Here is an 11,753-nt window from a genome sequence, read left to right on the forward strand (position 1 = left end):
AAAAACAAAAAGAGAACAGATAATCAATATTTGATGTGAGGTGCTGCTGAAATGCTCAAGCCCCCTCCTGCGCCTCTCTGATGAAAGAGTTTTACGAAGATTTCTTAGAGGGAAGTCATGTTGAGAGATTCATCCATTTTTAACGATTTGTAGAAAAATATCAAATGTCCATCTGACATCAAAGAGCATGCTTTATTATCAGGGTTTTAAAAGGCCAGTATTGTGGAAACAGGACAGCTGGGCTGGTGGGCAACTTCAGTCTCTCCCCCTCATTCGACAGAGCAGATTGATCCATTAACATGTCCGGTTGGGAATTCACACTCCCACTGGAGGGGGTAGTGAGAGAGTCTGGACCACTCACAATTAGCACATACATTTAGTATGTGACCGGCCAGTGCCATCATCTGTCATTTGGCGCTAAATGAGATCATAGTGATTTATAACTGGAAGAACATTGGGGATATTTCAGGCAATTCTACAACTATGAGGAAAAGACTACATAAAAATTAAAATGGCAAAATCATCACAGTTTCATATTGCATTTCTAATATTCTTGGGTGCTTGAACTCACCACATAAGGGTTTAGCACTTTTTTTTCTCAGTCAAGTTAATGCAGTTAACGCTAGCAAAATTTTTAGCAGTCATTATCGCTTTTGCAAGCACTCATAATTTGCATGAACGTTTGGTCCTTCGGAATGATTCACGCTTTGGTGCCAGAGCTCGTTCTCGGAAACCGCTTTGTGTTGTTTACCTGATTCAGACACGTCAACGCATCTGCCATCTTAAAAAATCAATGTATGTAAAGTAAAAATCAATGAGTTCTCCAAGATGCCACAACATTGCACATCATCTGGTTGTGAAATTTGCTGAAATTTAAATTCATAGGTAAGAATGTGTTGGTTTGTGCTTTTGATATGTATTAACTCAATATTAAAGGTTTTATATTAACTATGTCCATTGTAGATATCGATATTCATTAAAGGATTAGTTGACTTCCGGAACAAAAACTTATAATGTTCTCACCCTCTTGTCATCCAAGATGTTCATGTCTTTCATTCTTCTTCTTTCGTAAAGAAATTATTTTTTGAGGAAAACATTTCAGGATTTTTCTTCATATAATGGATATCTATGGTGCCCCCAAGTTTGAACTTCCTTTTTTTTGTAAAGAGCGTTTGATCTTCTTTGTATGTTTACTTTGTAAACACTGGGTCGGTATTTCTGCAGCTATTTAGGACAATTTTGAAATTGGGGACGAATACAAGATGGGAGTTCTTAGACATACTCTAACTGTATTGACCCGGATCACACAGACAAGACAAGCATTTGAGGTTAAAAAGTATATAAATTGTCAATTTGTTTTGAAAATAACCCATCGTTTCACTAGATAATACTCTTCTTCCTTGGCTGGGATCGTTTAGAGCCCTTTGAAGCTGCATGTTTACTGCATTTTCGAAGTTCAAACCTGGGGGCACCATAGATATCCATTATATGGAGAGAAATCCTGAAATGTTTTCCTCAAAAAACATAATTTCTTTCATCTTGGATGACAAGGGGGCGAGTACATTATCTGCAATTTTTTGTTCTTCAGTTGCAATGCAGATGCACATTCAACTTGCTCTCCAGTGTTTACAGACAGGCTTTGACAGTTCCAATATGGTGGATGGCTTACATAAAGCAGCCAATAGAAACAGCCACTAATGAGGTATCTACCTATACATATCTTTGACTTTAACCAGTCAAAAAACTCTTTTATGCGGTGGAAATGCACAGAGTGGTCCAAGAATTGGCACTGGCCCGGAACATACATCTGAATCATGTAGGTGGAAAAGCGCTATCAGAGCACTAAATGGGAAAGGGGAGAAAAGTAAAGAGGGTGATAAATAAATCGTTCAGTGTTTCTGAGGAGAACTCCAAGAGTATGGGGCTGTACTATTTCCGTGACCAAGACCGCAATGGATCTTTCCAATGGCTCTTTGGGAGGGTTCCATTCTCCACACACAGCCCACGGAATGCTCACCACATCTCTTGTGCTCCTTTAGTCTCCAGTGCATGTGCTACCCAGCTGGGTAGAGGGACGTCAAGTCCCCCTCCTCCAACTCTTCACCACACACCACATTCAGAGATTTTCCCATATCCACACATGCACGCACACATACACGTATAAACGTCAATGCATAGTGTGTCCAGAACACACCAGTCTAGGTCCAAGATGCATTTTCGCTTTCTCTAAAATAGCTCTACATGACTTTTGTTCTAATCACAGAAGCTTTCCAGAAATCTGTCAGATTATCTCAGTGAGTCTGGAGGTTGTTATTCCAGGTCGCACTTCAAAGAGCAGAGGAAACCCAATCCAAATGACACATCATCTATCATAATGCATGTCCTTCCGTCAATAACCTCCCTCACCAAAAAAACCCGGCAGTCTGCGGTGCGAAGGGTGGAACGTGATATTCGGATGACATTTTTCTTCTTTTAAAAATTCACCAAATCACTTTGCGGTCATCAAGCGAACGACTACACAGCAGCGCAGAGCTATTGTAACATTCTGGTAGCATCCAAGCAGAAACAAGAACATTTCTTGTTTAAAAACGCAGAACGAGAGATTTCTCAGAAGTGAAGTGCAGAAACGGGGCGCTGACTGCACATTTGAAGAGTTAAACATTGAGGCACTTTTGGCTTTCAATTAAATGAAAAGTATCTGGCTATGAGATGAAGACGAGAACCACAAAACCACAGGTTGAGGAGAGGGAGAATGTCTGAAAAAGGCGAGGGGTGGAATGAGTTACAGCGTTTGCCACAAGACCTCAGAAGTCCAACGCTGTATATTGACATGAAGGCCACGAGGACCAAGATCCCACCAGAGGATCCTTCTATAAAGAACGTTAGCATATGTGCGTTAGCATATAGCGTTTTGAAAGTCAGTGTGGTTGAGGAAAGGAAAATAGCATGGCTAGTTCCTCATACTTCACTCTTTTGTGAGCCCACTGTGGGTGGGCTCACAAAAGAGGGTCTCAGCTGAAAAACAAGAAATGGACTTGTGGGATTTTACAGTGGGTCTGAAAAGCAAAGGGGTTCTGAGGAGTAGATTCTTTTTTTTTTTTTTTTTTTTTTTTACACAAATCAACTAGATTACAGCAGAACGACATTGAGATAAATCAAACAGCATGCTTCATTTGAAGTCCAGCTTTAGGATGCAGGGGTGTCAGTGAGTAAAAAAGATAAAATGATTCTCTGTTCATAAAGATTTAAAAAGATTTAGGTTAACTAAGGCTATGGGTAATTTTGAAGTTCAGGACAGCTTCAATGTAAACGGTTAATGGTTCCCTTCATTAATAACCATAAAAGCTACAATGTAATTACCTGCTGTTTCAAAGATGTATTCAAAACCTAAACCATGTCAGTTCGAACAATGAATTCAAACATCCCCAAAGGTCTACCAAGCCATTTTTACAAGGTGAGAGAATCCCCTGTGAAAAGAGGCTGCTTTTTGACCGATACCCTTTGATAATAAAGAATGGGGTAAATATATAAATAAGTCTGGCTGCCATATCACAATAGTGCATTACTATTGATCAGAGACCCTGAAGCGAGCGAGAAAAGAGACTCAAAGGGAGATTCAACAACTCAATTAGCTTGGATTGAAATTACTGTCACTCACTGAACCTTGCAAGTAGAGGAGCACTGCTCGAAAGAACTCAAAATCGAGCACAGTCTCGGCAAATCTGCAGCTTAAGGAAACAACACAAACTTGCTGGCAGCAAAGGATTAAACTCATCATCATTTCCTCTCAGAGAACAAACCATATTCCAGTGGAAATGACTCACATGCCCCAGATGCTTCCACTGGAGCAACAAGTCAATGGATTTCTACAGCTATTTTTTGAACACCAAATTTTTTTGAATATAATAGCGAATCATTTCAGCCGCTGCCAACACATGGCACCCACCTGGAGAATGCAGCAGCAATAGAATGTTTCTGCCAATGCAATCAACACACATTTGCAATTAATTCAGTGTGGGAAAAAAAATGGAAAACTTGCACCCTCTTCCTTCTTTTTTTTATATAAACATGCAGTTTTTGATTGAGCTGTGCAGTTAAATTTATATATGCATACACACTTAAAAATAAAGGTGCTTTAAAATGTTATTCACAGTGATGCCATAGAGCTCCACGAAGAACCATTTTTTTTTAAACATCTCTTTCTTACCATTTTATAATCTGAAGGACCTTCTTTCACCACAAAGAACCGTTTGTGAAACAGAAAGGTTCTTCAGATGTTGAAGGTTCTTTATGGAACCATTTAGACAAAAAGGGCATTGTGAAGCACCTTTATTTTTAAGAGTGTGTATAACCTGTTGCATATGTAACCTGCAGCAAGTTACATTATATCAACAGTTAACGCAAAAATAAATAAAAAAATCTGTCAAGACATGCTTTTTTTCTGTGGAAGAAGGGAGAGCGAAAAAAAAAAATTAATAAAAACAATATGGGTCTATTTGACACTAACACATTTTTCAAAATATCTTTTTGTTTATGTTCCACAGAAGAAAATAAAAGGTGTACAGGTTTAAAACAAATGTAATGTGTGTATAGCATCTTGTGCCATAAATGTTGCTTTTTTTTAAAGAAATTTAAATTTGAAAAAGTTCATTTAAATTAAATTAGTTTTAAAAATAAATAAATACATTTAAATTCTGTCTTGCTATTTATTTATTTTTAAAATCAGCAACAATTATAAAGTGTTTCTTTGTTGGCTAGTTTTTTCAGAAAGCCCACTGCCTATTCAATTTTCAAAACATACAGGCTTGTACCAGTATTGTATCTTTTTTTTTTTTTTTTTTTCCTCTTACAAAGGTAGGGAAACTCTCCTTTTTAACCATTTTGTCAAAGTGCCAAGCCTATGCATGGCCTCTCCCTTCCTCTCCCTCAATCTATCCACCACTGTCATGCTTTGAAAGGATTGACGGGCTCTCAGACAGAGCTGATTAAAAGCTTTAAGGTCAGAGAAGTGGGACAGCTATTGAGTGAACACCTGTCTGGCCATACACACACCGCCAACCTGATGCAACGCTAGGTGTGATCTTCATCACAGCACGATCAGAGACTCAAATAAAGCAGCCCTGCCGCCCCTAACACCACACGCGCTCATGGGTGAATGCCCTTCCTGTCTTGGCCAAAACACCACCATTAAATGCCAAATAAGACCATTGATTTAATGGTGCTTGGAGCGATTTTGCTAACCCTCATCCTCATGTCAGCAAATCTGATGGCAGCAAACCTGAAAGCACAAAATGATTCCCAGACAAAAAGTGTTTCTTATTTTAGCTCTTGTTTGGTGCTAAAATTAATTCATACTTTTTGTTTAATACTTCAGAATAAGTAATAGTGCATACTTGTCCCAGTGGCTTTTCTCAGAAAGATGAGTATGCTTAGTTTGAGAAAGCAATTGACACAGTAGCAAAACATTTACTTCCTGGCTCAAGATTTCTCTGCAGTCAGCCAAACCCAGGGCTGTCCTGAAGTGCACTTTTAAGTCAATCCTAAGATGTACAACTGTTTGTCACTAGTTTCAATACAGCAGCAGTATATTTTATGCGCTAAGGAAGAAAGACACAGTTGCTCAGTCCTTCAAGACAAACAGCACTGCCTGAACTGAACAAGATACAGCTTGTCTGTCATGTTTTTGATCATGGTAGTTGAGCAAAACTTAATTTGCCTAAAAGCAATTTGTGTGACATCAGTAGCGTTCGTTTCAAGACATGCATTTACTGCACATAGGTGTGTGACACCACATCTCAAGCATGAACAGCAGTGTCTTCAATTTAACATGCTATATTGAAAACAGACTTTTGTCTCTCAGGTGCCCATCTCAAGTTACAGAAATCTCTCTCTCTCTCTCTCTCTCTCTCTCTCTCTCTATATATATATATATATATATATATATATATATATATATATATATATATATATACACATACATACATATAAAACTATTATTTATATAACCATTATATATCTACTACATCATGATGTCCTTTTTCAGTTGTGTCCAAAAGGTAAAAATAACATCTTGATGAATGATAAAGCAATTCTTTAGAGGTGCATGTGCTGCAAGTTCCACCAAGTTCACATCAAATGTTATAATCTACGTACTGAACAAGAAGTGTTAACTAAAGCCATGGTTATGATTGCAAATGTGTTTTTTTTTTTTTTTTTTTTTTTTTTGAATAACTTTTCACTGTTTTCTGCTTTCAAAGGTAATGCCAAAGGATTACAGGCCATTAGAGGTGATTATTCAGGCTCTTTTCCCAATATGTTGCAGGCATTACAGTTGGCTTGGCATGCACGTTCTTCCATAAGGTCTTACACTGTTTTTTAGTCCAGAGTTGAATTGTCATTTGAAGATTAAAACTGCAAACCCAGGTTTAAAGAAATGTCAAAAATATACTTTTAAATTTACTGAAGAAAGTGCGTGAAAAGTACTTGCCTATGCTAAAATGTATTTTGGGTGGGCCTAGGTTTCTATGATATTGTGGACTTGGCATATGGCTTTTTCTTTCCTTACCCTTTTCACTTGTCAAAAAAGTAAGCCTGATTGCTCAGAAAAGCAATAAAGCATGCATTTCAGGTATCATTCATGTAGCACAAATGTGCTTAAAGGTGCCATAGAATGCATTGAGAGAATATTTTAAATTGTTCTCTGATATCTACATAGAAGGTATATGGCATAGGAAGGGGCAAAAAATCTCCAGAAATGGTTTTACAGGTCCATTTACAACCCTAGGATTTGCCCCTAGAATGAAATGCTCAGTTTTTGCCTTATTTGGAAGCTTCATGAATATTAATGAGCTCTGCTCTGATTGGCTGTTTCACAGAGCTGCTCATCTCAATAGCTCGCAAATGAATAAAAATATATATTTAATTAGGAGCTCTAGCCGCTTTTAATATGTGGTTTGCTGAATCTGCCGTTTTGAATCGCCGACATTTTCGTCTCATTACTGTGATCGCTCTGTGTAAAGTTATAATGCAGAGGGAGTGCTTCCTTACCACACACGTTCAGCTGTTTGTCGTCAGTGATACTCGGGATCTGTAAATCATTCGCCATCATCAGCGCAGTTATTTCTCCATCATTCACCATCATCAGCGCAGTCATCTCTCTGTTTATGTGGTAAGTGAAACCCTATGTATTGCAATGTAACAGGCTACCGCTAGCATTAAGCTAACCGTGTCCCTTCAATGGATTGCCTTGTTTTACTGATGTACTGACGTTACCGATGATTGGGCGATGCAAATGTTGGGGGCGTAACTATTAACGATCCCGGGAAAGTTTCGTAACAGTCAGTGTTATGTTGGAATTGACCGATTTTTCGGTGGTCTTTTGCAAATACTACATTTATATAAGAAGGAGGAAACGATGGTGTTTGAGACTCATGGTATGTCATGTCCATGTACTGAACTGTTATTATTTACCTATGCCAAGGTAAATTCAGTTTTCCATTCTATGGCACCTTTAAGTTTAATTCTTGGTGTTAGGGTTATGTTCAGTTTCAAGTATTAGCATTTCTGATAGTGATGCTTGCTTATAACACAATATATTTCAGAAAGAAACTCCCAGGCATCAGAGACACTACTTTAACCTCCCTAGAACCTGCCTGAAAACTAATTTTCCTCCTTCAAGGCCATTATGTGCCTTCATCTTAGTTTGAGCACGTAATACTCCTCTGCACAATGGGAATGGTGTAGTGTGACCTCAAAGATATTCTCAGAACTGATACGTGGTTTGTGGATACTCTATCAGACCTTGTGCACATCATTTTACTGCCAGGTGCAGGAGTATCTCCTGTTTGGCAAGTTCAGAAATCCTCACCCATCCAACGAAGTGGCTTAACCTGTCTAGCCTGATACGGCTCATGAAAAAACACAGGGAACCGTTGATTGCTTGACTTTGCTTTAGTTTCCCACAATGATTAAAGCAAGCATTTGAAAAAAGATAAAAAGGCACTCAATGTTCCTTCGCAAAAACAGTTAACAAAATGTGCCTTATATTATATGTCAGATTCCATTCGACTAAAACCTAAGGAGTGAGTACACATTTAATGTAATTTTTTTACATAAAAAAACAGTCTGATTCAAGAATGACATTCACAATATTTCTTAGTAGCACCCAAATGTTAACAAAAAAATATTGTAAAAAATCAGAAAATGAAAGAAATGAAACTCAGAACATTGTATGTATATATTAAGTTATGAACTCCAATCAATCAGCAGGGTGCAGGCTTCACTTTTACTCTTTGTTTCAATATTCATTTGCTGACCCATTTGACACCCCAGTGGGAAATCATTCTCAAGAAGGTGAGACCGTTTTTTCTTGGTGTTTGTGTATTTTGTGGCGTGCTGGTCCACACTGCGAGGGACCCTAATGACTTTGACCAAAACACATAATTAATTTTATAGGACTTCTAGTATTAAACACCACTGTCCACTTTCAATATATGGAAAACATTCTACAAAACATTTTTTTTTTATCCCAATGAAGATAAAAATAAAAGCTTTTTGGGTCATTTGGAAACAACATGAGAAAGAGAGAGTAAATAATGACAGTTTTTTTGGTTGGGGGGAGGGGGGTGAACTATCTTTTTGAATGGTGTCCTCAAAAAAGCATGTTTATCTGATATGGCTGTTGTTGTATTATAATCAAGTCAGGCAAAAGCTGTTCATTTGGCTTCTTTAGCACTATGTTGCTATGGCACTGTGTATATCAGATTAAGACGACACGTCCATGGATTCTCTTCTGATCACATTTGCATGGGAAACAAGTTCATGAATTAACGAACTGCTTCTAGCACCACTACAGCTGTTAATGGAGGCAACAATCACCCTACTTTCACAAGCCAAAGACACATCCACAAACAGACACGGACATACCCATCCTCACACAAACACTCTCTGTTTCAAGTACGGTCATTAGAAAGGTTCCTTTTCAACAAATCTGACATTTAGTTTGCTTTCACGTCATATTATCTACAGCTGTAAGGTATGTATTTGTACTTGGTGGAGTGTAAATGTAAGAATGTTTGTTTAAGTTTTGGAAGAACTCAACTCTTGGGTATGAGACGAGTGATAGAGCTCTCAATTTGTTCCTATAACTGTCACCATTGTTTAGTCCTATTTATAATAGCTCGGCTTGGCATGGATGTTCACACAAACTTGACTTGTGAGATAAGACCCTTAGTGTTTATTTCACAAAGCTCTTAACAAGGTCTACTCCACAAGTGCCAGACTTTCTAGAGGGCCACAGTCCTGCAGAGTTTAGCTTTTTGCCTAATTGAACACGCTTGATACAACTACTCAAGTCCTTTAGGATTATTTACTATAACTACAGGTATGTGCATTGGAACAAATTTTAAAACTAAACTCTGCAGGATTGTGGCTGTTTGGCACCCCTGGTTTACACTATCATATAAAAAAAAAACATTTGGCACATTTTATCCAAACTCACTGGAATTGAAAGTATGCCTTTTCCAAACTCATGCATTCCATGGGAATTGAACCCATGACCTTGGCCACTCAACTCAAATTCTACCAAGCAGTCTTCCAAATGTAAACACACTGCACAAGCACAATGATAATTAAGACTTGTTTGCACAAGAAAATCATATCCATAATTCATGCATTTAGTTCGACAATGATCAAAGGTAACCTTTTATGCCGCTGTGGGGAAACAAGGATTGAGTTCCAGTTAATAACCTGGTTGTATTCCCAAATCAAGCAACTCTTTCAGTTCAACAATGAAATTATTAATTTTCATATTTAGCAAAAGCATCCTCACAAATTACTTGATTTGTTATTGTAATAATATGGCTTTAAAGATTAAATATGCAGGCAGCACAACAAAAAGAGCACTGATGAATATGTATGAGCGCTTCCAAGCCGTGCACCCGATTCGCTCAGCCGAAATCAAGTGAACCTTATAGTGACCTACTTAAAAGAATGCCAGATGACAAGGCCATCTCATGCGTTTTCATCTTGCAGTCTAGTGAGGCAGAAAGCCCCACGCTGCACCGTATTTTAAACAGGCCTCCTTATCAACGTGGTGTGGGCAGTCCTCGGGCGGCGCAAGGTTTGGTTGATTAGCCCTGTGAAGGGCAGAGCGGCTCTACCCTCCTACACCGGACCGTACCGCTGCCACTGCTTCTGTTGTTAATGGCGTTTCCCACCCCTGCAGTGCGAGACTCAAATGGTCAGACTCTTCTGGTTCCCACCGTGTGGCTCGCAGCACTCTGCTTGGCCAGTGGACTGTGACAAAACCGGGGCTCCAAGGTTGTTTGTGCTACAGACAAGCCAAGCCTACAAGGCAAAGGTGACACTTAAGCCCGACGCCCAGCCCGACCAGATGGCAGCTGTTTCTTTAATCAACAAAGGTGTCTATAGATGACACTTGACATACGCACCTGAGAAGAAACTCTAAAGCATTCAGAAGTAACGCAATGCAGGTGTGCCAGGAAGTCGGTGTGAGTAAAGGCGAAATGAAGCATCAAGACAAGCAGGAACATGACTTTTCTATGACACCCAAAGGCTTACAACCGGCAACCTGCTCTGATCATACACTTCTCATTAATTGTCTCACAAATGACGCATATGTTTCTCAAGAAGTGGGCGCAGCAGTCAAACCGCAGGGAGTCTGGCCACTGTGAAATCTTATGAGGTAGCGGTGGAAATGGCTTTAGCTTACAATGACCGAGTGAGTCGAGACACGCTCATCTGTTGAATAGTGCTGATGAAATTCTACACTGAAGCAGTTTGTGTCAGTTCTAGGTTTTCTTGCAATCATTTCACAGTGTATGACTCAAAGACCCAATTCAACAATCTGCTTCTGGGCCACCAGTGGGAAATGATACCCACAAAGGTCTTGCTCCTCAACACGGTCACTATATAGTCACTGGAAATGGTGGATCAATTAACCCATTGTACCTTTTTACAAGCGTTGACACACTGTCCAAAAAAAAAAAAAAACTGCACAAACAGACGGTGGGGGAATGGTTGCCGAAGGCTTCATGGTTTCCACTACCCCCGGGTCTACTTCAGACAAGACAAAGGAAAAATGACTAAAACACCTACTTAAGACACACCGTTCAATATGAAGGATGATTCTGCAATATTGTCTTACCACTACACAATGGTTGGGAAATAACTTGTGAATAAAGTCAAAATGTGGTTACTCTTAGTTCACAAACCAAACCACCACAAGGCTAATTGGACCAGACGAAAGGTCATAAGATTGCATGTTTATTTGCAATTTAAAGTGTTCTTTAGCATTGGCTGTTTTAACATCAACATGAAATCTAATCCTAATCCATTTATTTAATGAATAAATTCCTAATCGTATTTATGTAATCTCCATCACAATTCAATAACTTGGTGCCTCTCAACTGATTCTCATTATTGGCTCATAACAGCTGTTTTTACCATTTTTAGGGTATGGAAAATATATTTCTAAACAGTCTTGATGATAGTAAATAAAGTAACAACAATAACAGCAAAATCAAGAGATTTTAAAATATACACTACCATTATGATCCATCAAAATGCAGCTTAGCATTTACAAACTCGCATTAGGGTTTTGCTAACACCCATTTAAACACCTATTTTTTTCACAATGCAATGGCTAAATCGTGTCTCACTCATTTTAGTGTGGCTGATTTCTATTTCCCATTATTCAGAATAAAGTCAGGAGGTAAAATGGGTTGTTAATG

This window comes from Garra rufa, chromosome 11, assembly GCF_049309525.1.
Source record: "Garra rufa chromosome 11, GarRuf1.0, whole genome shotgun sequence".
In the NCBI taxonomy this organism is placed as follows: Eukaryota; Metazoa; Chordata; class Actinopteri; order Cypriniformes; family Cyprinidae; genus Garra; species Garra rufa.